This window comes from Bombus fervidus, chromosome 1, assembly GCF_041682495.2.
Source record: "Bombus fervidus isolate BK054 chromosome 1, iyBomFerv1, whole genome shotgun sequence".
Classification (NCBI taxonomy): Eukaryota; Metazoa; Arthropoda; class Insecta; order Hymenoptera; family Apidae; genus Bombus; species Bombus fervidus.
This window is the reverse complement of record NC_091517.1, coordinates 23,951,144-23,972,770: the sequence shown is the minus strand read 5'-3', so window position 1 is coordinate 23,972,770 and position 21,627 is coordinate 23,951,144. Positions and strand designations below refer to the sequence as shown.

Sequence of the window (21,627 nt, the reverse complement as noted above, 5' to 3'; positions counted from 1 at the left end):
GCCGACGAATTCGGCGAAGGAGCCACAAATTGAGCTCAGGATGACTCCTTCGCAAAACGAGTCTGTGGTATCCATCAACGTGGATGAGACGGCGACAAAAACGGCCGGTAGCAACAAAGAGCAACTCTCGGTTGTGATTTCCTCAAAGAGAAACAGAACTGACAAGATCGAGACGAGTAATACGAACGTACGTGCTGATTTCGGTTCCATGCAGATATCCATTAGCGAGAATACGATACCAGTGAAACAGATCGAATTTTCAATAAACGGGAAGCCGGTGTCGGAGTTGAAGAGCATCGTGGCCAGAGCGGATAAATTGGATGTCGTCAGTTCAGTGGACAAAGTGGAGATCAGGATTCCCTCGAAGAGTCAAAACGTGGCAGCAGCCGAGCATTCGAGGAACATCGCGACATCGACCAGCTCGAAACCTGTGTTGAACCTGCAGATTGCTGCGAAATTTAACGAGCCACGGTTTCAACAACCTAGAAACGCGGAGATGAAGACGGATCCTCCTCGTATGTCACCTCCAACATCACCTGTAACGCCTACGCCGCCCACACCTCCAGCGCCTCCTGTAAAACCTCACAGACCGCAGAATCTTTTCAGCCAAGACATCCCAAGAAGTGGAATAACGACGAGCAAAGCAAAGGAAGGCGATCTAGCGACGAAAGGTGAGCCAACGATGAAAACAACGTACACGGACGTCTCCGATGTGACGGACGTTAAAACGTCTGAAAACGTCGCGTCACAAATCGAAAACACTTTTTCCGAAAGCGGTATTCACGCTTCCACACGCGAGGAAGAAACAATTCCGAACACCATGGACGGTGTTTCCTCGAACGCGGATCCTAATAAGACCATCTTTCAGAGTAGCACGAACGTACCATCAAATCCGAACGTACCATCGAACGATCGCTCTCAGCAGCCAACGATGAACGAAGAAGACGGAATATCTAAAAATCGAACACCCTCGAACGTGATTCCCTGGTGGTCCTCCGAGGATTCTTTCAAGAAGATCAGGAAGAAGGGTAACACTCCAAAGAATGTATCAAAATACGATCGTACGTCTGCTGTAACTGCGATGGGAAGGAACGCAAAAGCGACCGCAAGAAAAGAAGACAAATCAAGTACCGACGTTTTACCAACTCAGCAACGTAATTCCATCGAGTCTGCAAAACCTGACCCGCAGAATGTTGATAATCAGAGGGATATCGTAACGAGGAAAGCAATGACTAAACAGACAAACGAGCCTGATCCGATGATTAACTACGTTCGCGTGAAAAATTTGCCGAGATGGGTGCCTATCAAACGTACTCCCGAAGTAAAAACAAGACCTAACAACACGGGTAGAGTAGTAAAGAAAGCAAGATATCGCGTTAAACCTACGATTCATTCTAGAAAAAGCGCGAAGAAGGAATTTGACGCTCCGATAGTCCCCACGGTTCGCTGTTCGCCAAAAATCGTTAAATACGACACCGAGTTTCCACAAAGCGTCAACGTAGAGAAGAAACGTGAAACAAAGGCATCGAAATGGAAGACAGATCCGAAATATGTGAAGCCTGTAGTCATCGAGCGCGTTGATTCGCAAATTGGGAGAGCAAATGTACAGGGTTCAAACACAGTATACAAAAAGGAGGAATTAGGAGGAAGTGCTAACAAATCTGCTGATGTTTCAGTGAAAGAGGAAAAGCGGAGCGGAACAGACGGAACAGGAGGAAAGAATTTATCGACTAAAGGGACCAAGGAGGACCTACGAATTAAGGAGATTCTGAAGTCCATGAAACCGATCGAGAAGAAAAAGGACGGTACGTTGATCGATTACGGTGTGATCATACCATCGAGGAGTCCATCGAGAAACGTCAGACAGATTCCAAGAATTCTAAACAAAACCTCTGTTAACATCATTTCGAAAGAAACTATGCAGAATCAAGAGAAAATCGTTGAACCAGAGAAGGTTTCTTCCACGAAGAAGAAGACGCTGATGGAACCGAAGAACTTGGTGGAACAGTCGAAAATTGTGGAACCAGAGAAGATATCTTCGGTGAAGAAAGAAGCGAATGATACTGCGAACGCTGAGATAAAATACGCGGCGAATAAAACGGGCAAATCCGAATTGAAGTTTCAAGATGAGAAGACGAAAAAGGAAAAGAAATTTTTGTTTGACGTAAAGAAAGACGATTTTAACGGACGGAAAGATGCTACTTCGACGATCAAAGAGTTTAAAACTAGTATTTCTAATATAAATCAAGCTGAAAATGCTTTTAACAGAAATAAACAATCCCAACAGCCGATTTCATCGGTATCAGAGAAATCTCCTTCGAAAGAAACTGTTTCTAACCGATCTTTCGAAACTCCAGCAAAAAAAGCCAACGATACGAAATCATCATTGTTAGATAGACCAAAGAACGTGTTTCCTGGAAGCTCCGTTACATCAGGCGAAACGCAAGCTTCTGAGAAGAAAGAATCAAAAGATACTTTAAAATCAGTAGAGCAGAAGAAAGTGCCATTAGAAGGAACGACCGCTGCTCATTCTAAGATCTCGGATAAAACAACGAACAAGGTCGATACTCCTCCACTAATGGGGACCATCAACTTCCCTGGTTCACAAAAATCAAGCGCCAAGACAGTGAAAAGCGATATTGCGCCCTTAAGGGAAGCCGCTGCTGATTTAAAAAAAGAAATCGAAAAAAATACGGATAGAACTGGCATTGCGCCGTTAAAAGGCACTATTCATCTTCAATCTTTGAACAATCAGGACAATTTGCTGAAGCTAGCTAACACTGACAAAGAGAATGTAAATTCAGAATTGACGAACCAAAAAGATAAGTTCGTGAAACTGAACGTGACGAAGAAGCCTTCGAATGGAGGAGGAGGTAATACAGGATCGAGTAGTCCTACGACAATTCTTACAGGACCTGCTGGTTTATCGATGCAGTCGGAAGATACACCCATTGCGTTGAAACAAAAGCAGGACCAAAATGCCGATATTGAGATAAAAGATAATGGGAGTTCTACTAATCAAAAACCTGGTAGCACGTACATGTTGTTCGTGGACAGGCCCGAGAAAAATATACTATACTCGTCATGGTTACAACGTTTCAGGAACAACTTTGACGATGATAAAACAGTTTAGAGTTTGAAAGTTTTATCGTCGTTAAAAAGTTTCCAAATTATTTGCTGAATTTATCGCAGAATTTTATTTTAGTTTAAAAGAAAACATGATCATATTTGATGCAGTGGACGTTTTTTCGTATGTCTTTTAGCTTTTGTACTTTATTGTGTTTTTTAATGCAACATTATTTTGTTATCATAATATGTTAATATATCTTTAATATAAAACACTGTCTACGATTTAAAATATCTTTATTCGTTATTACGTTGAGCCTGCTGCAGTCCTTTGATCATTTTCGAGTCGATGATATTCTTCTAACGTTAAAAAATATCACGAATTCGGGGAAAAATATGGAAAAATTACTATCGTGTGCATGATTTCTGATTTGAACTTTGTGCTACAGATTTCCTTAGAATATCGACTCTTAGAATCTATCGTCGAAGGAGTGGAAGTTAAGCCAACGTGGCTAAAATATCACTCTGGTATATCTTTTTGTTTTAAAAATTAATATAGTCAAATAAATTGAATTAATTATTCTAATATTATCGAATATGTCGTTCAATATTAGTGAGAAAGGTAGAAAAGCATCCTTTGCACTTATTACGAAATTTATAGGAGGCGAAATGAGCCTTTAGGGGTTAAAATAAAAGCGTACTGAAATACAAGATTGAAATGTAAATGTTCGGGGATCGCAATAGAGTTAAAATATTCCAAAAGAATCCAATCTCTCCCCATGCGCAAAAAATATCGGACACCCATGAAGTGGACGGCCAATTTAATCTTAATTAATCGACTCTCAAAAAACGCGACCTTTTTTACATGAACCGTTAGCATACGATCGAAAGCATCTCAAAGAAATGTAGCGAGGTAACATGGTTGCTTTCTATCCTCGATCGATCACCTCGACTCAGCTCGTACGTCGTTCACGCTCCAGGAACACATGCACACCGGTCCATCCACGTGCAATTTATCCGAGTACATATACATATACTCGTATAATCGTGCTCTCTTGGATGGTTACAGGGGTAACGGAGAGTGACATGGCATGAGTTTTCAATGTTGCTTGCGCAAGAGTAATCGGCCAGGCTGTCCATGAGCATTTTACAAGAGGGCAAGAGAGAAACAGAACCATGAGAGCGCGGAGTCCGCAGGATTGGGTAATTAAAATTCTCATTAAAGCCAGCGGCGGCATCTTGAAACGCAACGCGGACAATGGGGACTGGATCGAGGCCGCGAGCCCCTGAGGGTAAAATGGGCCCGGAGAAACGTGGTCGGAGGAGTGGGGGAAGGGAAGAATCGAGAAGAGGCAAGCTGGTGAGAGGCAGAATGGAACGGAGCTAACAGGCCATGAAGAAAGAGGAAACCCGTGCCGAAGTCTCGTTTACAATCGAGGTATCTCGAGGAGCCGAAACGCGGAGCAGCCCCGCGTATCGGGCTTGTTCTTCTGCGCCTCATAAAATACCTGATGCGTTCGGACATGCTTGTGATACGCTGTTTCGGGTCTCTGATGTTTCTTAACTGGTATGTTTAGATTTTAACACTTGGGACTTATCTACTGTACATTAACTCACCGATAGATATAGCACGTATATGTTTTTCTATATGGAGATCACAGAAAAGAGAAACACGGCAGGATACGTCTTTCGTGTTTTATAATTAAAGAAATCAAATGCTAAACGTCGTAGATTGAAAACTTCGTGAAAGATTTGAAACTACAGGGTATGTCATTTACATTTAGAAATTCTTCTCTCCACAAATAACACTATACATTTTTCTCGTCTTATTTACGAATATACAAAGATCTATATTTAGAATTCAATCTATAACTGTAAAACCTTCCAAAACTTCCATAAATATTCCCATGGAATTATTCCACCCTACAGCACGAACGTTCGCGGCGAAACACTGCAATCACTCTGAAAACAACGGTGTAAGTACGTACGTACGTTGTTTCGGTCGCGTTTGATTAAAGCAGCGCATGTTACCGTGCCATTTCAATACGGCAGTTGGAGCAATCGGCGCATCGCCGCGATACCGGTCATTATTCGAATCTGGCGGCGGCCGCCAATTTTGGCCGTACAACACGGAGCTCAGTCCGTATTGGGTGGAGCAACCATCATTGAGGGCGCCGTTGGTTCGTGCCACGTCCTGAAACCCGTCATTACACACGCGTTTACTGCGCGCATAACCCCGTTCTGGCAGGTTGCCAGTCATTCGAAGTAATGCGTCCGGACAGGCCGAGGTTAAGCGAAGCTTTATCGATGCTTACACGCTGTGTGCGCCTCGTCTCTTATCCCGCAAGTGGTGAAACCATTGACGATCACCACCATTCTCCCGCCAACGAATCGATATTCAACGAATAGAGTCGATCGTTCCTGTTAGCGAACGTGAAATCGCCAATTCTTCGCATCCTGAAGCTTCTTGAGTAGCTGTCACGGTAACGCGGTGGATACGCCTCGATGGAGAAGCATTTTTATCATCCGTACTATTCATGGAGGTTGCGGTTGGACAAAGATTAGCGTGCCTTGCGGTTAAAGGGAGTTGAAGTTCAGGGAGAGGTTTAAACATCGCTGGTTTAGATAGCAATCTGATCGTGAGCAAAACGATCGTTGCACGTCATCGTGATTAGAGGAAAAGTGATAATTTTCTTGTCGAAAGATGGTATTGGAAATGCGTTAGTTTAAGCGGAATGAGAGGGTTAGTTGTAAATAGCGAAGAAGTTTGATCCCTCTTGACTGTCAGATGCCATTTGGACAATGGATTCAGCTTGAAAAGAGTTAATAATCACGTGACAAGATTATAGACTGAGCAAAATTTTTCCAATTCCGATCCGCGACGGTATCCGAATGATAAACCTATTAAAAATTCAATTATTACGAGTCAAGTGCAATTTTTTAAATTACCAACAATTTTACGAAATGCTCTTTCCAAAAACGGACCCACGCAACACGTTACGTTCAACGCGTACGATCTTTCCCGCTCCATTATACGAAAGTAGCAAGGAAAAATGATCACCAGCACCATACCTCGCAGAATCGTTCTTTCATTATTCAATCGTACGAATCACGCGGAGATGCGCCGCCAGTTAACAGTAATGACAAAGCTCGGTTAATAACAATAGCGAACGCACGCTAGTCGAGTCATGTATGAACGTATTCGCTTCTCATCCGGCATTCACGAATGAATCGCGATTGCGAAACGTATGGTTGGCGAGTAACAATAAACGAGGCTCTCGAAAGACGATAAGGCGCGCTGATTATCAAGAGCAGCCCGAGTCCGGCATCGTACATTCAGGAATGTAGATGAGGTCAGCCTCCTTTCGGCCTGCATTCATCACGGCCCTGAGCGTCCTTCTCCCGTGGTCCAGCTTCTCCTCATTTCCAATCCTCTTCTTTTTTCTTCTTTATTCTTCCTTTACGACCCTTCTTCTTTCCTTTTGCGTCGTAACGAAAGCTGATCTGACCCCACCAGGAGCTGGTTCATCCCTGGCCGGGGCCTGCTTTTTGATTTATCGTTGCGTTGCTCGTGGTCTGTTATAAATATCCGGGAACAACCTTCCTTCTCTTCCCCGTTCGTCCATCGGTCACCTACTCGGCGGAAGAGATACCCCGCTGGCTTTTCCCGTTCAACCTTGAACGCGAAAGCCTCGAAGGCTAAGCTTTCCAGGCCCCCTTCGTATTCAAAGGATCGCACCGGTTGGAAGATTGATCATCTGACGCTGTACTTTTCGGGCGTGAGGAAGCCTGGTGCTCGAAACGCCTTCGAGACAAGCGGCGTTTTAAAAAATTATTCGGGTTGGTGAAGGAACTGAATTTTTTTTTTTAGGTCACATTAAGCATTATATTACATGTTTAATTTTTTACGTTAAAATTACAAAAGGAAAGAAGACGAGGAAGCGAATTTAAATCGAATTTTATAGCTGTCCGATCTTTGAATTTTTAAACGTTTCTGCAATTTTTAGTTGTTTTCAATTGTATTTGAATTTTTTAATTTCTCTGAGTATTTCACTCTGTTTTATTTGCTAGCTTTTTCTCCTCGCTTCCTACGCGCTCCTTTTACGTTTCTCTGCTAAAAGCGCAATCTTAACTAAGCTATCTTTCTGCACTTAAAAAGGTGACCAAAGAATCATTCGCACTCCGTAACAGGTCCTTCCAAATGTGAACATTACCGCACGTATCAATTTATTCCTCTCACGTAAAAGCATCAGTCTTGTTTCAAGCGTCGATGTCATCCTGTGACTATTTTAGTCAGCGGAGGAAACCGCACGCGCAACGGTTTCTTCGCGAGAATCCCCGCACGAGATTCAGGGTTCGAACTGCAAGGTCGACAAGGCCCCACCATCGGCCAATTCTATGCTTCCCAGCACTCTTTGTTTGTTTTAATTATGCACCGCGCCACCTCGTCAGTGCAGCTTTTGTTTTATTCAATTTTCAATCGCATCGACCTTTCGTTCCTCTTGCGAAACGTCGAAGCTTCCTCGGGGTTCTTCCGATCAACGTTTCTCACATTTTTATTTCTGTATCTAACGTTACTTGGAATCCGGTAGCGCATCGTGTTTCTACGAAGAACGTCTCCAGATATGTCGTTTGATAAATTATTTACAAGAATCGAGCCGGCCTTCGAGAATCGTCAGGGATTTTCCTTATTACTACATACGTGTGCGTTGTCGAGCGATAAATTTTTTTCACGAATTTCTATTTTTTAATCGTCGACATTATAGAAGAGCTATGAGCGGTTCTATTCCACCGATTAAACGACGAAATCCTATAGAATAAAACAACGAACAGATCGACATATTCAACGTACAAATACTACGATATATGTATATGTATAGTTTTTAAGAAAGAAAGAGAAAGAGATATATAGACACAAAGAGTGGATATAAAAATCAAAGGAACAGACAGTTACTATAGGAGTAACTATCGCGAGATCAAAATCTTGTACAAATGTCACCATACGAGACCGATAAATTATAAAAGCTATCGCCACTATGCATCCCAACTAACCAACAACTTTTAATACGGAAGAAGAAAAATTTTCGGAGAAATCAAAGAAAAAAAGAAAAAGAGAAAAGAAAAAGTCAGATTCGCAGCGAGGCGCATTACCAGTCAACTTTCCAAGAATTATCGGCAAGAAACGGGCCGCGAGATCAGTATGCCTTGTACCGAGAAAGCAGTGCGGCAAATACCTCGTCGGTATTTGCACGTACAATACATACAAACGCTTCGAAGCTGCCTCGACTCTGTATTCCACGATATTCCGTGCGTTCCAGCTCGGAACAACCGATCGATCACGCGTGCTTTTTACGAGGTCCTTATTAATCGTATATTATAATCTTGCTCGACGAACCGGCGAGATTTATCCGACCTTTCCTCTCCGTCTCCTTTTCTCCGCGCCCTAACTCGCTTCTTCGTCTCGCTTCGTTGTATCCCCCTTAGTCTGTAATCCTCTCCCATTTCTGCAGCAGCGGATTAATTATTTTTCTGCGACCACGATGGCCCACGAGTGTTCACGGTTGTTCCCGTCGATCTGTTGCGACGCTTGCTTGCACATAATCCTCTGGCATCCTCGAAATACGCAGAGGACCATGCGATTCGAAGCAAGAGGACATCTTCCGAGTCTCTTTTCGTGTTATTTTGCACTTCAACGAGTCTCCATACTCGATTTTCGTGTGTCTTCCTCGAGGTACGAAAAGTGGCTTTAAAGACCCTGTTTAATCCGATCGAACGAGAAATGGAGGTCGATTCTGTCGGAGCTACACGCAGGCAGTGAAAAAAATGAAGCGAGAGAAGAAATGTCGTTTTTGTTGTTTGTGTGTAATTCTGCAGTGTTTTTTAGGAGACTTTCGACACAATATGTTTTGTATAACATGTATGACATGTACATGAAAGTTTCGTATGTTAAATGTTCAAATACTTCCGTGAGCGACTATGTTTTAAATCAAAATTAAAGACCAGAAACATAAATGGCTCAGAGGAAATGATGAAAGTCCGGCTTTGAGACGATAGGTAGAACACTTGAACTAAAGAGAATAGAACAAATTTCTTGGGTTTCAGATAGTAACGAAGAAATTCTTATTGATTTTTCGTTTCAATTTTTCGAGAAATATCTTCTGAAAGCTCGAAACGATTTTTTATTTGTTAAAACGAAAATATAATTTAGGCATATAAATTCTAGACTACAAAATGTTAAAGAGAAAGGTAGAGATATGCAGCGATAAAGTCACGAAATCGTGACGGTTCGCAGTAGTAATCCGCTTAGAATATATTTATCTACGAACCGAGGAATGCCATTATCGAACAATTCGTTCGCGTAAAGACGATATCGTTCCAAGAGATACGCCTAAGTCGCAAAATGATCGAAACATCGAGTCTTAAGGTTCGTCTGTACGCGTGGAACGAGCTTAATCCAAGGCGGGTGCATCGCTTGTGTTCCCTTCTTAATGGGTTTGTTCATGGGTGGAGGACAATTCGCTGACGTTAAAGTGGAATTGTTATCGCACGGCATACGATTTAATGGCTGATGTTTGCGAGAAACCGATTATTCACGGAGTTTTAATGATCGTGCCCCGCGCTCGACGACTTTCGTAGGAATTGTTCGGCCACCGAGGACGAACACGGATGATAATTTAAGCAATAAAAGGAGAAAAGAAGAATGAGAAAAAATATGTTCTTGCATTCCTGGTGGAACGCTACGGACGTAGAATTGTGAGTATAAAAAGAATTTAATCCGTGAAAGGATTTTATTACAGGATGTTGAGGCGATACGAAAATTCACTTCCACTTGTGAACAACATAAATGCAAAAATATTCGTTCGTTTCTTTCTCTTTATTTGCGTTCTGACGTGACTTTATTTCTCTTTAATCGATACGATCGTGCAAAAGAAATATACTATTGTTAAATTTCGTAATAACTAATTTTAATTATAGTCTTCCGATTCCATAAAAAGCATTCGTTTCTATTAGCATTAGTTTCTTTTTAAATTTCGAGAAAATACATATATTATTATGATAAATTCATTAAGGTCTTCAGATCCTTGTGAAAAGTAGTGTACGCTATTTACCATCGATTACTATCGTTTCAAAAGAGGAGATAACTAAATTAATTCAATTTCTCATTTGCCACCAGTCAGTTCAACCCCTAAGCATCGCCATGGCTATCACGTCGAATCTCCATACATCGACCAGTCGAAAGAAACTCGAGGAATAAGGCGAACACCCTTCGACAAGTCAATTCAACGCGCTAATTGAGCGAGCATTGATACGTCGCTCGGCGGTAAATCGATTACTTTATAGCAACCAGCAAGAATGTGGTCCTCCCTCGATCTTCTCGTTCATCGGAGAAAAAGGGAGTCTGTTGGTAACGTGTCGTCGATATATTAGCGTAATTCGCCCTGTTCACTACGGGGTAATGGGGTAATTGCCTTGTGAGTCCACGAGACCGCCGTGTTCTGGTTGTCTCGACTTGTTTAAACGTCTTGCGGCGTCTACCCACCGCAAACTTCTAACAAGCTTCGCCGCCGATAGACACTTTTTCGAAACGCTTTACGCCCGGTAGTCGTAGCTGTAAAAGCCGTTTCACTAACGTGCTCCAGCTTTCCTCGTTGCTCCTTTTACTTGGCGAAGTAGGGAAAATCCGATAAGTCGTGTAAGTTGTATCTAAACTGATTCGAAGGTCTTTGAGAAATGAGATTGAATCGGTTTTATTGTTTAGACCAGTGGAGATGTTTGCAATGAGATTATTTTGATATTCTAGTATGCGTAAATTAACTAGATTATCGTATGTATATTCTTCGATGTTGAAATCGAATGGTTGCAGACAAGATTTTGAAGAATTTCTTTTTTTATGGATTGTCATAGTTTAGATAAAGACCGTTAGTCCACTGCTTGATAAGTCGAGGTGAATTCTACAAAATTTACATTTAACTTACGTTTCTTGAAATACATATTTATATTTAAATTTCATTGTGTATAATTCAAGTATGCGCTTTTTAACAATCATTTCTTACTACTATATACAATGAAATTTAAAAGCTGAATCGAATTGGAATATTTTATCACTACGTACATAAAAATCAGATGGAAGAAAAGATGAAGAAAAGTTCAGTTCGATAAATTGTTATTTATGGTTATCATAAGTCGCACAACGTCTGAAAATCTAAAATCCTCTTCGTCTTCATTGAGATTATAAAGAATGAAGCTGATCGATTTAACTTCTATGCGGCTCAATTATTAATCGAACAATTTCATAAAAAAACAAATTCTCACTTGTAAGAATCTAAAATCACACAACGTCTGAAAGTCGAATCTCTTTCCTCTTTGTAGCGATCTTCTATCCCACTCAATTAAACCACGACTCTCCTTCTCCGATGGCCGATATCTGGCTCGATCATTCGGAATCCCACAAAAACCCTTACAAGGGTCGGCGATGCTTGGAACAAAGTTCCCGGATCGTAGTCCAGAAATGGTTAAGCATTTTTCCACGGTTGGTTTGTCTGACACGTAGAACCGTTTCACCGCGGCGGCGCGGTCGCTTCTACGGAGACAAATGGAGCGAGCATGGGTTGGCATCGCGGATCGCGTGTTTCCGACTTGGTCCGAGGACTCCACGATGCCCGGTGTGTCTTTGCTGGAGGTTGGCGAGTGCGAAGTAACGAATCGACTATTGTCGCGTCACCAGCAGTCGCGCTGGCAGTCTGCGCTTTTCACGGCCTGATGCCGCGTGATCCTGCCGACAGCAACGGACAGCAGAATACTGAAACGGCAAGGTTCTAGCTGTTGCTTCGTGTCGGCTGCTTACCAGAGGAACAACCGATGGAAGAGGACTTTACATGGGGAAAGTCGCGTGAGAAATTCTCGTGTTCCGAGGATGTTTTTTTTTGTGTTTCGAGGATGGTATCGAGGGATGGACGTGAATAAACGCGAAGAAACGACGGGAAGTGATGGTTGAATAAGATCTATGTGGAGGATACAGTGACGCTTCGCGAAGATCGAGTCGGATAATCTCTTTCATATCAAGAGGAAAGATAGGCAATGAAAGATCAAAGATTTCTGGTTCCTTTAACTTTTTAAACTTTTAGTTTGCAGTTATTCTTGACTTGCAAGTATGAGCAAAGCACTTTTCCATTTATTCTAGAAAAAAGTACAGTGTTCTGATTTCAATATTTTTTATACAACAGTTTGATGCATAACTTATTTATTATATCTAGAAACAATACTCCTATAGAAAAATATATTCTGTAATGGAATGAAAGAGAGATAACAATTAGGACGACCATGATAGTATAAATAATACAAGACAATTAACTTGAACATACACGAGAGACCGGTTTGAAAGCATCGATCGGCTTGGTAAACTATATCGATCATCTCGAGGGGTTAATGGGGGCAATAATTATGATCGATTCTCGCCTCACAGTGTTCGCGATGGTATCAATCACCACTTGTTTTTACTCCGGCTCTTTCTCCACCATCCTTCTCTCCCTACTCGCTCCCCTTCGACGATTCTTTTTCCACGTTCACCGTGCGTTTACACGCGTTCTTCTACGACGAAATATAATGAAACCTCCATTAAAGTTCCAATCGTCCCGTTCGGAGATCCCGTATCTGTAATGAGAATCGAAATTCCTCCTCTTCCGTTCTTTTTCTTCTTTTCTTTCTCTTCGTAGCACGCGTGACTGTCGATTAATAACGCGCGGACGTCTATTTATCAGTCGTATCGTTCCAAAACAGATTGATGTCCTGTCGATGTTGAAACATCGACGGCATTTCTCCTTGACGTTCTTTCTCTTGCATTTCATTACGGAATATTTCATCTAGATTGATAATTTGTTTGGATTTTTGGTAGGATGAAAGTGATTCAGCAAGGTCGTAAAATCGGTGTGTTCCAAGTTTGCAACTTTCGATCGTAACAAGTAATTTGACGCGTATCGAGAGTTTCAAGGACTCGGATCTTCGTTTAGGGCTGTACGATGTCAACTCAGAATTAATTCTTGCTCATTGTAAAGGAGAATGATCGTATCTAGACTGAATTTTTATGTATTGACGGAGAATTTAACGATGCAATAAAAGAATAAATCGATCTCGATTAGTAACACCACCTAACGCTTTATTTTACGTTATCGCTTCCTCTTACTATACAGTACGATTTAACACTGGAAATGTTGGTATTTTTCATAATGGTGAATCGACAGAAAAGGATCGAGGAGAAAAGGAGAAGAGTGGATAGCATAACCGAAGAGAAAATTGCCAATTACTAGCGTTAAAAACGGTGCCTGATTGCGCCCAATCAACCGTGATCCATCTAAAGATCGATCAACCTTTTCATTTGATCAAAGAGTGGAAATTAACAAGAAGTTACAATTCCCTTTTTCTTTTTTGAGACTATTTTTTCAAATGACAATATTATGAGCAAATTACTAGGCCCACGCTTGGATACACTTGACGTCACGCATAATGAGCAACGTATCATAGATATACGCTCGACCTATTGCTGTCTGACATTATGGAGCTAAATTGAATTTTAAAGCTGTTCGATCGAAATTTCATGCTAAACGGATTTATCTTCAGGGCTATATTTTAGCAAAGGAAACCACTAAAGCTACCTACGATAGAACCTTTATTATTTAATCTGATCATCACGCTATTTGAATAATATTACTAGACAAGAACAACATCTTTTAAAAAAAAATGTAAGAATTTATTTCATCTTTGTATCTTGGTCCGTCGATCATTTAAAAGAAATTATCTCTTTGTTAATCAATATTCCATTAATTAATCGTTCCATTAATCGCTATTCTGAAAATCCATGTTCTACCGTACTTCCTTTCTGATATCCAATTCGAAAGACAGAAACTTTCATACGTCTTCAACCAAACTACAAGCGATGGCAGCTAATTACCTACTTTCTCCTAGAAAAGAATTCCTCCAATGGAATGTCTATGCCAGAACGAATTAAGACCACGAAAAAACGATAATGTGAGTCTTCACGCAGTATATATAACTCCTATCCATTCGTTCTACCTCGTATCATTCGCAACAATAAAAGAAAAAAAAAAAGACAGGAAGAAATAAAAGAAAGAAAATGCGAGCACGCGTATCGAAAGTTACTGCCACTTTTAGACTCTCGTAGTTGCTCGTATGGAGCGTTAAAGCGAAATATCTGGTTGATTCGCGTCGTATGCAGATTTCGTATACCGCGAACGCTTCTCTCGTTCATTCTAGCCTCGAGTTGCTTCATTAGCGCTCGCCGTTCAAGGCAGATCGGTCCGGGATTCGCGGTAGCGGCGTGAGAACCGAGCATCGACTTCGATCCCTCGTTTCGCAACATGGAAAACCTTGATACGATATTTCTAATTGTCATTCACTGCGTTCGTCGTTTTAAATGAGTCACAATCGACGTATCGATGGCGTCTAATATCTGATCTAGCGGCGCTGGTGATGCTCGACTTTTCCAACAGAACAAACGACTGTAAAATGGACTTTGATATACTTCGCTTGTACGATCGTGAATTATTTAGATGTGTTTCAACAAATAGTAGATTAATCAGGATTAATATTTAGATTAATTTCATAGTATGTAATCGTGTGATGCTTTGGGAATTTTATCTAATTTCTTCGCGCTTGATCGTTTTTAAATAACCATTTCTTTATAAACACATGATTAGATTCGGTGATACTGTGTAGTTTGATCTATTCGCAGTATTATCTTCGAAGAGAAATTTTCATCGTATCAGAAACGATACTTCATCACTGTAGCTATCTTACTATACCAGTGCTATTAACCAGTATTAATTGAGTGGATCTAATCTCGGCTAATAACTATAGAAGGAAGAGACGATGAAAAATTGCATCACGTAAATTGCTTTCAAATTCTTTCCTTTCACCACTGGCAACGTACAAAAAAAAAAAAAAAAAAAAGAAAGAAAAGGAAAGAAAAGAACTCCATAGGTACGAACAATAAAAACTCGTACAAGAATGTCCAGATACTTTGAAAGATTCTTTTCCCCTGTCTCGCACACTATAATTCTCGATAAACGGAGCATTACCCGAGCACACACACCTGACCCAATCCTTCAACCAGGTCCAGCTCAATTTCAGCGAACCGCGCATCGTCCGCCAATTAACCGAACAATCTCGAAAAACATCGAGATACCTCGGAAAGAAACGTTGTCCGATTCGCCGGTAACGCGACGCGTCAGAAATCCACGGAATTGGATGAGACAGAGAGAAAGAGATGAATGGAACGCGGCATACCAGCGAACTGACGATGGTGGCGAAGGGGAGGAAAAAGAAATGTCCAGAGCACTCGCAGACCTGAGTGTCTCTTGGTCCCCTGATTAGATCATCAAGAATCGTCCGTCGAGTAGCCGGCAAATGGCGATGCAGCGGGCAATGAAATGCAATTTATTCAGGTTAGGGATCACTCCCCGCGAAGATACAATTCGCCTGACGCGTAGAACACCCAGGAGCAACGGTGGACTGGCGGAGAGGAAGGGCAGCTGGATACGCGCGCCCTGAGAGCTCGTTATACGGGCAATGGGAATGCGACGGAACGACGAGCGCCGCTCCACCGCCGGACCACCCTGTTCGATACCGACGGAGAGGGATCGAACGACAATGTCTCACTTGAATTTACTATCGGCCCCGTATTCTCCGTACCCGGTCGGCTTTCTTGCGACAACGCTTGCCCGTGTCTTCATCGGCTAAACCGAGGACTGAAGGACCACTTGGCCCGCTTCGCGATTCAGAGTTGCAAGTGACTTGAGAGTTGCGGATATTAACCCCCTCGTCTTGTGAATCTTTTCGAGTAAGATTACTCGTTTATTGATTTAACGGCATTTCCCAAGCGAGACATTGTCCAACGTGTCCAATGACTATCGTGCTAGGTGATTTTAATTCAGCTGACTTCGTCAAGTTTATGATTGGACGAGTTTGAGAGGATTAACCCTTGCGGTCTGATCTTTTTCAATGGGTAAATATGACAACTTTGATTTATGATATTTATGTAGGATATTCAAGTAAATTCTTTAATTAAGTCAAAATATATATGTTGGTTCGTTGTGCGGCTCTAAAGCTATGTACAGGTGGTACAGAGCAGACACGAGAGGCTGCCTCGGGATGAGTCAACGATTGTCAGTTTTTTGGCGAGATCAAAAATGCCTCGCAGCTCCAGCTATGTACAGACAATGCGAGGCAAACCCGCGAGGCGTGTCTCGCACTATACATAGGTGAAATACGATCGTAGCATAGCGCAGTGTTTAGTATTAACTGACGCGGTAAAGCTGGTGGGGCTACTTGTAGCGATTCAAGGCTAAGGAGCAAATTTCGAGGTTAGATCAAATTACCCTAGTAGGGTGAGCACCTGTAGAATTGTTTGGGCACTGCTATACAGTATACAGACTGACCGTTATATTCGATAATCAGATTTTCTACGTAATAGCTATATGCATTATATATGTGTGCACTTCCCAGTACCTTGAAGAGAGAGTAGAGAAAGTTTCGCAAGTTAGAGGATCGTTGGGAGAATGGTGAACCGCTCTGCCGGTTTACTGCCTCGTTTGCTCAAACAACAGAAAGCGCGACCAAGAAATATATGTATACTTGATTTTATATGTACTTTGAAAGTCGTCAGTGAACATAACTAAGATTATAATTGGATTTGGAGAAATCGTAATTTTGTGACCAGAACTTGCCTTGGGATATTATTTTCCTTAAGGGAAATTAAATATTTCTGTGTAGTGCAAAACTAATTAGTAATCACGAGAAGTAGCGAAGGTCGTGTATTTTCATTTATAACCTACGGGTGAGTGTCTCCGATGAAGAAACCTGAACTTCCTGCAATTTCTCTTTAACCTCAACCAGCGTAGAATACTACTTCGGTCGGAAAATCTGCACGCTGATACAACATACTTGGCATACTAAAACCAGTCGCATAACTGTACGCACAAGTTGACGCGCGTTGTTTACGTTAAAAGTACCACAAGTGACGTAATATTTACTTCGCGTATATTCGATTCGTTGGAATTTAAAAAAAAAATACTACAAGGTAAAATCCAAGAATTATTATTAGAGCCATGAATTTTGCCATATGAAGAGCACACGAGAACACGAACATCCACTTTTATTAATTTCTTCACTTCAAATAATTTGTTCATAAGTATATGTTCGTAAATACTAATTCTGTAAATAAGAAACTAAAAACTTGCTTTCGTAATGTTCAACAGGCTGCGAAGATGTATATTTAATCGCAGAAAAAATTAATCGTAGTTCTTTAGATTTTGTCACAGGTAACTGTCCTCCGTCGAAAGATCCCAATCGTTGCGTCAGTCCACCTTACGTTCCTATCCACCAACGCACTTCCGATCGGTGAAAAACACGTCCGCTACTGGCCCCCGAGGGAGGGGAATGCATCGAAGCTGTTCGATTGCGTTAAGGTCGACATCCGTTCGACTATTGAGGCCGTGTCTGCACGAATACAGACGATAATAGTTACGCGGACAACGATAATTATGCAGCGCACTTTTCTCCGCTCTTTCGCTCCATCTAAGTCGAGTCAGCTGACTGCGTGACCGATGATGTCACCGTTGCAGCGTACTCTCCTCGATGCGCGTTCTCCAGAGGAGCGACACCCACTTGGCCTAACACCTACTTGCCGTGCAACGTCACGATTCGAGTACTCCTCGCGTTTCCAACTCCCCTTTTCCTTCTCTTCTTTTTGCGATCTTACCTCTAATCGTTTTCCTTTCTTCTTCTGTCGTTTCCTTCTGTCCATCCTTGTCTTCTTCGACTCTCTTTCCCTTTTACACCGGTTTTTCTCTTTCTCCCACGCGTAGAACGGTCGTGAGCCTCTCGCGAGTTGTACACTCGACGAGAGCTTATTAGAACAGACGTAGCTAGGATCCGTAAACGGCAGGATTCGCCCACGTGGCCAGCGCCTTGAAAGGTATACTTGTCTGTCGTTTTCAACCGCGTCTCTTTCGAGTCATTAGCGGGGCTTCTCTCTCCGCGAGTATCGAGCAAGCAGGAAAGACAGGCCTCTTTGTTCGGGGGATCAAGGTGACGAGCCTCGTATCTCCTCCCCGCGATTCCACTCCAATGAAGTCGTCGCTGCCTGCTGCGATTTCGCCGGTTTTAGCGGTTTAATGGATCGGCTGCTGGAATTTATATCGTTTCGGCCGAGATTTATGCCGAGCGTGTGCAATTGCAAACTTCGGTCGCTACGGTGTAAGTGGTTAAACACGATTGATTGCACCTTCTTGCGAGATCAGACGTAGATCTATGGATGTAGGTCAGTGTTTAAAGTAGATTTTAGTAATGGCTTGGAAACTGGTATTTGTTTGGTTTGGTAACAATGACCAATTAATAATATTGTCCCTTTCTTTAGCGTTTGATAATTTGATTCTTCTTATTTAACGGGAGGATCGTAATATGGCCCTAAAATCTACGTACAGGTAAAAATAATATAAACTTATAAATATATTATTTCGAAGATGTTAATATGGAAAATTAAATATTGGTAAAAGGTGCCTGATATCTGGACATGTAGACACGTTTTATCACTGCTTGAATATAGGAGTGGAATGCGAAATGCATACTTATATATCGCTCAACGATAAATATGGTTGTATTAAGTCGTGTTTAATATTATCAACAAACGTAAGTTTAAAGATTATTTAACTTCAATTTCTCAGAAATTGTCGTTTAAAGATTGCGTTATTGGCTAAAAATGGTATGTGTCTTGAACTTCAATTATTCAAAAAATGTACTATCGATATCGTTCAAATAATTATCAACAGCAATACACGCGTCTTTTTTATTTGCCATTCGAGATGTAACGGATCTTGTCAATAATTCTTCGTAATTTTGAATCTTTCGTAACTGTATTATACTACGAAAGGGTGAAAGATGACGAAGTTATCCTCCCGACAAGATACGATTTGTCATTCGTTTCCAATACCTTCCGCGCTACTTTCTCATCGACAAAACACTGTGTGCTGCAGCATTTGATAAATCCAGTCCTCTCTTCGCGTAACAAATCTCAACACATTCGTGGCACGTCAGACACCGTAACGGCGGTAAGAGCTCGCGGTGGCGACTTCTTTTACCCCGCTGAAATATCGCGACAGAGGTCGGCAACTCGTCGCCACTTTTTCCTACGTATTTCGTTCCCTCGACTCGGCTAAACCAGCATTTGCCGCGATCCGCCGAAAATATCGGGGTGTCCAGCGTATAATAAGACACGGATGAACGTCGTTACGAACACCTCGGACACATGTCACCAGGTACACGGACGAATCCTTGTTGTTCGTTCCTCGGACCGCGTCTACGTCCGCCACTCGTCAATTAGAAGCGACATCGTTCCCGACACGAAAAACCTGGCCGGGCTAGTACCTCGAATCGAGGCCGTAGGGATTCGGGAGAATGACATTAACATACCGACCGTGAACGAGTAAAAGGGAGACAGAAAGACGAGGAGAGTCAGGATAGGATCGACGCGCGTCCACCGGCCACGAGATCGGCAAGAAACCAACTGTTGGCTCTTCGGCTACGAAAGATCTCGCGCGCCAGCTTTCGAGAAACCGGCAAATTCCGCGCGGTTCCCCGGAATCGATCGAACTTCGCGCCTACCGGCACGATGGGCCTCGGGTAATTAAGGAAGACGACTTGATTCTGCGTCGCGTCGTCTGTCGTCTTCATCAAGGAACCCTTGATTACCTGAAGTCTCGGTCCACCGGATTTTTTAGCTCTGCTGCGACGAGGAATTGTTTTCGGTACGTTTGAGCGTGAGAGAAAGAGAGAGAGCGTGAAAGTAATATCGAGGTGTCTTTGTTTTTGAGACGAGTATCATCGGGCACGCTAATTTACATAATTGGAAGGAGAAGTGGACATTTGAATTCGCAGTGGAGAATTAGAACGCTTTTGTCTATGCGAATGAAATGAAACCGAAGGCGAGAGTTCAAACAGTGACGTTATTATGCGCAGTGGTGCTGTTATAAACAGGCCATATAATACCAGGTCGTGATATTGAATCATAGCACCAGGTTATAACGTTCAGTTGTAACACCGAATTACAACATTCTGATTCCTTATTCATCCTCAACTTTTGTGCTATACTTAATGCACCATACATTTTTATAATTGAAGCCTTCATCGATCAACTCCATAAACTGATATTTAATAAAGAATAACATTATAAATAACATTTTTTTTTAGTGAAAACTTAAGTATATTGTTCGTCTCTTGAAAATTGAATATCAATTATACTACGTAGGTAACGAAATTGAAAAATTTACAGAAATTGATGTTGACCAATTTGGTTTTAGAGAAGCTCAATTACAAGACACAGTTTCGAACCTATTCCATCGCTAGTGATTTATTACGACTGATTAGTTCCTCTACTCGTCTTCTTTTCAATTATGCACTTTGCACAATAGTGGCTGCGAACCTAACCGAAACCAGTGACCTTCGATCTCATCGATGAACGACGACGTGTCTAGAAGAACGAACTGAACAATAGCTCTGAGACAGTGTCTGGGGCCACTTGGAAAGATGAAAAGCGTCCATTGGGGAGGCCGGTCAATTATGCAAGGCGCCGCGAGTGTTTCCTCGTACAATGGAGGTTCGCAGGGCTTGCCAGCGTCTGGGAAGCAGGACGTCGTGTCGGACGTCCTGAGATACCCGCGGCGAGGAACTATACACACAGGGTGGGCGTCAAGGACTCTAGAGGCGAAGGAGAAGAGACGACGCGAGGGAACGGTACGGCTAAACGGCCATATGTGGACACCGTGTAGACGGCGAACAGGCCGCGTGTACGCGCACACGCGCCTTCTGTCGCGTCGCACAAGTCGCCTATGCGCGACCGAACCTACCATTCGTCGGCGAGCTTTCGGTGCGACCGGTGATTTACTAATTGTATGTCGGTCGAAATTCTGCTCTGTGATTGTGGTGTGTTTCTAAAGTGGTATGCATAATAGGGAGATACGAGGCAGTTGTTTTTTAATCTCTCGATGTTATATCTCGTATAGATTACACGTATATGGAGAGACATACGAATCAGTTACCCAATTCGTTATTTAATCGATCGATTTAAACTTGAGATATTGGAAAGTATCTTGAAATATCAGATATTAAAGCGTTGATTAATAGTACAAATATAAACTTACGTCATTCGTCTATACACGACGTACATTTTTCTATTAATAATTTAAACAAATGTCCGTTTTGTAAAAAAATAAAAATAGATACTGAATATCAAACAGTAACTTGACATCCCACCAACTATGTCAAAGTCGTTCGAAGTAATTTTCTATAAATATTTCCTCCTTACTATTCCAAACAACGCTGCGTCTACCCCTGATTAATGCAAACGGCGTATCAGAAGCGATCGCTTCTCGAAACCGTGCCCGTAAAATCCTGTATTTTCCAGCATACGTTCGAACATATTGTCTTCGTGGAAGCGAACGCTTACCACTATAACGTTAACAATGAAATTCCAACAAATCTGTCTATGCTGTT

General features: G+C 42.0%; 1 protein-coding gene across 5 annotated transcripts in view; it reads right to left on the bottom strand.

Moving 5' to 3' along the window:
- Egfr (epidermal growth factor receptor) overlaps window positions 1–21,627 on the bottom strand; it is a 176,319-nt gene that overhangs the window by 47,459 nt on the left and 107,233 nt on the right. The window contains exon 1 of one of the 5 annotated variants that reach the window (XM_072022577.1): window positions 17,840–18,007. The exons of the other annotated variants lie outside the window; for them this stretch is intronic. The gene's annotated coding sequence lies outside the window, so the exon portion shown is untranslated. Of the gene's footprint in view, window positions 1–17,839; window positions 18,008–21,627 lie in introns of those variants that run through there. 5 annotated transcript variants of the gene reach the window in all.